This window comes from Neopelma chrysocephalum, unplaced genomic scaffold, assembly GCF_003984885.1.
Source record: "Neopelma chrysocephalum unplaced genomic scaffold, ASM398488v2 Primary Assembly neopelma1_80b, whole genome shotgun sequence".
NCBI lineage: Eukaryota > Metazoa > Chordata > Aves > Passeriformes > Pipridae > Neopelma > Neopelma chrysocephalum.
In genome coordinates this window covers 5873548-5879040 of record NW_020897742.1, presented here as the reverse complement: position 1 = coordinate 5879040, position 5493 = coordinate 5873548, and positions in this window count along the sequence as shown.

The following is a 5493-nucleotide window of genomic DNA, read 5'->3' as shown; positions in this document are numbered from 1 at the left end:
AGGCCCGCACGCCCCGCCCCACCTCCGCCGCGCGCCCCGCCCCGCCCCACCTCCGCCACGCGCCCCGCCGTGTCCGCCGTCCATTGGCCACACCGGCGCTCGCGCAGCGCCGCAGCCAATGGAGGGCGGCCGCGTCAGCCGCTGCGGCGCGCGGGGGCCGCGGGAGGCTCTGAGGGGCGGAGGAGGAGGAGGAGAACGAGAACGAGAACGGTGGGGTTAGGGCTGGGCGGGGCTGGAGCTAGGCCGGAGTCTTGGGAGTTGCAGAGTGTGAGGGATTGCCTGAGGTGTGAGGGGGGAGCGTTGGTGCCCTGAGGAAAAAAGTCTCAGTCTGCTTGTAGCAGTTTCCCAGGGTCTCTCCCTGGCCAGAGCGCCCCAGCCCCTACGCCTCAGCGCTGAGGGGTGACCGGGCCTGGGCTGAAAGCTGCGCAGGCCTTTAGGGAGAAGGAAGGCAGGCCAGAGATTTGTCCTGTTTGGTGCTTGAGCTTTGCTACTGCCTCTGAGTGCAAACATAAGCCTCAAGGGCTGTCTAAATGGTCTCACTGCGAAAATCAAGGCAGGCATCTAGATTTGAAAAAAAATTTTTCAGTTGCAAGCTCGCCTGTAAAAGTAAAAAGTAGCTTAGCTGGGTCTGCTGCAGACCAAGAAATGCAAACGGGGAGGGAACGGCTGGTGCATCCTGATATAAGCGCCGTGAAACCCTGAGTAACCTGCTTGCATCTGACAGAGGCTTGGAAAGTTTGGGTCCATCAGCAGAGCATGTATGTGGCTATTGTGTACGAAAAACCAGCATCCCAGTTCAAAAGCTCTGAAAATAGCTGCCTCGAAAAGCTGGTAGTACATCCGCCCCTCTCACCCGCAATGGTTGCACACTGAATGTGGGCACTAGAGCTTGGTGGGCAAAGATCCAGACAGGCTTTTGCAGAGCTAGGAGTACACGATTAGGTGAGCTGTGAATTTTTTAGTATAGCAGTAGTAGCTGGACTTCATGTATCATTGAACTAGAATTTTTCAGCAGTTGGATCTGTAGTAGTTAAAAATTTTACCCCCATTCACACCCCCATTGGTTCATGCTCACAAACAGCACTTTTCAGTACCATTCAAGTCCTGCTTTTTCAGAGCATGAAATTGTTAACACAGCAGTGAGAACAGGCAACCATTTTCATCCTGAAGTTGTTTCAGAGGTTGAGGAACAGGGGCTCATGGAATAAAAATTTTAATCAGAATGCCTACAAAATACTGAGATCTTGGCATTTCCATCAGTAAATGAGAAGCCTGAGCAGGCAGGTTCAGGTTTGTGGCACTTCCTAGACCTTAAGATAAAACATGTCTCTTATTTTACTGACTCCTACAGCAAATAGGAGCTGCTTTGCAGACCATCAATTAGTATTTCTCTAAACTGTCTCCTATGTTCCACTGGTATGATGAAAAAAGTAAATATGACAGGTCAGGGTACTGTTGAGCAATTAGCATGACATTAACTCCGGATAAAATTCTCAAAACCAAAAATTAATATTAAAGAATAGTTTCATCATCATGGCTAGGCTTCACAAACGAAGATTTGGGAAAGGCTCTAACCACATTTGCTACAAGCACGCTGGTGGCTAATAAGGCCAATACGAGATAGACATGCCCGATTGCAAAAGGCACAGCAGAAAGACTCCTTAGGTGGTATATTGTGCAAGGCACGATTCTTTCCCCGTTGTCTTTTCTCCTCGAGAGTGATCCTGTGTGCGTTCTCAAAGGAAGCAGCAGCGTTATAGATAGTGTGTCTCCAGGCCTCCCGATTGGAGGCCAGAGTAGACCAGTTATGGTGGTCAATATGGCCAAGGCTGAGATGTTGTTTCAGGGAGTTCTTGTACCTTTTCTTCGGGGCTTCTCTCATGTGGCAGCCAGTGGCAAGTTCACCATAAAGCATGATCTTAGGGAGGCGGTGGTCCTTCATCCTGGAGACGTGTCCTGCCCAACACGGCTGTGTTCTCAGTAACATGGCCTCAATACTTGTGACTGCTGCTTGTTCTAGAACTGATGTATTGGTCACATAATCTGACCAGTGGATGTGTAGGATTGTACAGAGACAGCGTTGATGGAAGTGTTCTAGGAGACGCAGGTGGTGGCGGTAGATGACCCCTGATTCGGAACCATATAAAAGAGTAGACAGCACAATGGCTCATCAAGCACACCTTGCACTGCCTTCCTGTCAAGTAAGAAAAGCAGCCTTTCGTCTTGCATGCAGCAAACTCCAACAGAAACTCCATGACATCCAGAACAAGTGGTGGATCAGTCTAGCTGAAAAAACACAATTATGCGCAGATATGGGTGATCACAGAGGATTCTATGAGGCCTTGAAAACAGCATACAGGCCTACATACCAGGTCCAAAGCCCTCTACTCAGCACAGATGGTCAAACACTTCTGATAAAACCTCCATTCTGAAAGAATAGTTTAATGGTGTGTAAATTAGCAGAGAAAATTGATAATTTGGAGAGGGAGAATGGCTAATAGAAAGAGCTGCATAGGGACAGTGTGTTTTCTTTTTTACCAGTGTGAACACTAAGTTGAATGGCTGGATCTAACGTTTCTGTAGCATCAGGAAGCATGTGTTAAAGTAGTTATTGCAGAATAAGAAGTTTTTAAGACGGATCTTTAGTGGCTCGTTAAATTCCTAGTGAGTTTCTACAGGAAATGGTTCTACATCAGGAGCATTATGTGTGTTCTGGAAATACACATAAGATAGTGTTGATAACATCTGAACCAAGACAAATATTAGTAGAATGATAAATAACAATGGAAACAGGGAAACGATACAGGCTCTGCGATAAATGGACTGCCTTCAGACAAAATGCATGAAGGGTTGTAATGAGTTTGCATGGGGCTATACTATCTCACTGAAGACAGTGATGGAGTCTCAACAGAGCAGCATGAAATTCTGTGATATTACTGGCAAATAATCTCACGTGACTCATGGCTACATACAAGAGGGAATAATGGAAAGATACTTTGTCTGAAGAGGTTAAAGAGACAAGTTATTGTGTCTACATTTAAAGATGTGTAGGTATTTGCAGGAACAGGATTAGAAGGGACTTTGCAGATTTCCGAGGTCAGCAGGCTGATAGGGCAGACATGATTCCATGTATGAGCCTGTGAGACCTCAAGGATGTGTGCAGGGGAGCTGATACCAAACATGAAATCAGTTACCAGAGAAAGGAAATGCAGTGTTTGAAGAACACTCATGTAGGACAGCAAGAGAATTAATGTTATAAGTGTGAAAAATAGTCTTGTATTGTGCAGACCTTGCCTGGTTCCTGCCCTGGCAGATGAGTATAAGGAGTATAATACAGAGGTATTCTGACTTTACAAGTTCTATTTGCTTTCTGACTTCCAAACTGAGATATGGTTGAGTGTTCCTGTAGTGCAGTTCACAGTAAAACAAGCTTAGCCTGCAGGAGCATTTTTTATTTGTGTTATTAACATGCATTTAATCTTAGTCATTTGTAAATACCAAAAGGCAGTGGACAGAAGCTTTTACTAGAGACAGAAAAAAACCAGGGAAACTTTAGAGCTATTAAAAGGAGGTAGGGATAAAGAATGCTCCCTGGAACAAGTGGCTTTTTTTTCTAGCAGAGGGGAGCCAACTGCTGCACAGCCTCAGAAAGAACAGTGGATCAAACTCAAGACAATCTATTCTCTGCTTATTATCTGTTTAGGATGAGGCAAGGCTGAAGATTTGGAAGCTGTAAGAAGGCCTTTTGCTGGCCCATTTGATACACATGACCAGAACTGACCATGTTGAAGAAGGAGGAGAAGACTTGGAGGCAGCAAACATTTGGAGAGGCCTTCACTAAAGGTGGGTTCAAGTGTCTACTGTTCAGAGACAACAGACATTGTCAGCTTTGGAGCCCATTTACCTTGATCTGGGTTAGGCCATCACAAGGAGTGAACTCATTTATCAGACTTCATGATCATTATCCTAAACCAGAGGTGATTATTTTAGCCTTAACCTCACAATAGCTGGAATCAGCCCCCTGTCCTTTTCTGTTGTTTGAATGGAGCATTCACCTATTCAAATCCAGGCCTTTCTCTCCCAGTTCTTTACTATAATGGTCATTCAGGTTCCCAAGAGGACCTGTCATTCCATTTCTCTGTATAATGTCTTACTTGGGATTAGCCTTGTTCACAACCATTTTGTCTTCACTTCTAGACTCTCAAAATGGCATTGAAAACCCAGTAGTTTAGGAGGCACCTTGTCTGACCTGATTGTGCAGCTACAGCACGGAGTGCACCCGTATGAGGTTTATTCTTTATGCATGACTGCAGAAGGCATCCCGTTTTCCAGATGTCTCCTTTCTTGGGTTATATCCTGGTAACAAATGAACTAGATAACAAATGAGACACCCCGCCACAGAAAGTCACCTGCCATTCATCTGAGCTATGTGAGAGCCCGCGAGATTGCAAGATGAGTCAGAAGGATTTCCAATGGCATTTTCTAGCGTATTGTTTGCTGTAGGATACCTCTCAGAGGTCCCTACCATGAGCTGTGAAGCTTCTGTTTCCCAGGGATCTGAGGATGCACCCACTCCTTCAAAACAGCCGCAAAGTTCTATTTCCTTAGTACTTAAAACATTAACAGCTGCCAGACCAGTGTTACTGTTGCCCATGAAGAAGTGGCCAGTGCTGATGGAGGTGTTACTAGTTTGGCCCCATTTCATTTCAGTACTGCTGGAAGTAGTGACAACTGGAACATGGAGATACCCAGCTGAGAGCTAATGGCTTTGTTTTCAGCAGAGTTAATTTTCATCCCTATCAATTCCCTGAAACATCTGCACAAGGGAAGGGGCTGGTCAGAGGCAAGAGTCTGGCAGGACCCCAACAGTTCTAACTTTAAGCTTAAGATACTATAGGCTTAACACTCAGATTTCAGCAGCAAACAGTCAATAAGGATCTGGTTTGTTGAGGATACCTCTGTGCTGCTTGGAACTTGTGAGCAGCAAGGGAAAGGATGATGCAGTAGAAGATTTCTCAGATACCAGAATATCAGAGAGGGTGCAAGCCTACTCTATTTCAAAGTCCTTATGGGAAGAAGAGGATTATAGAAGGTGTGCATCCAGTTTGGAAGCATGAAAACTTTTCAAATTCAGTTACTTAATACATAAGAGAGAGTTCCTAAAATTTGTCCAGAAGAGTACATTGTGACAATGCTTCCTCTGCTTGCAGTTCCAAAGAGGGAGCAGCCACAGAATGGAAAAATGAATTCTTGTTTTGCTGAAAAAAAAAGTTACTTCTGGTTCCATTTCCCTGTTTTCTTCGGCTTGATCAAACTACTTGCAAACACAGCAAGTCTTAAACCTTCTAGCATGAAGTATCTAACAAGGCTTGACAGCACAGAAACAGCATTTTCAGCAGCTAAATAAAATGCTTAGCATCTTCTGACAGTTATATCAGAACATTGTTGTCCTGGTTAGAACGGCTGGGACCAATTCATCCCTGGATGGGTGTA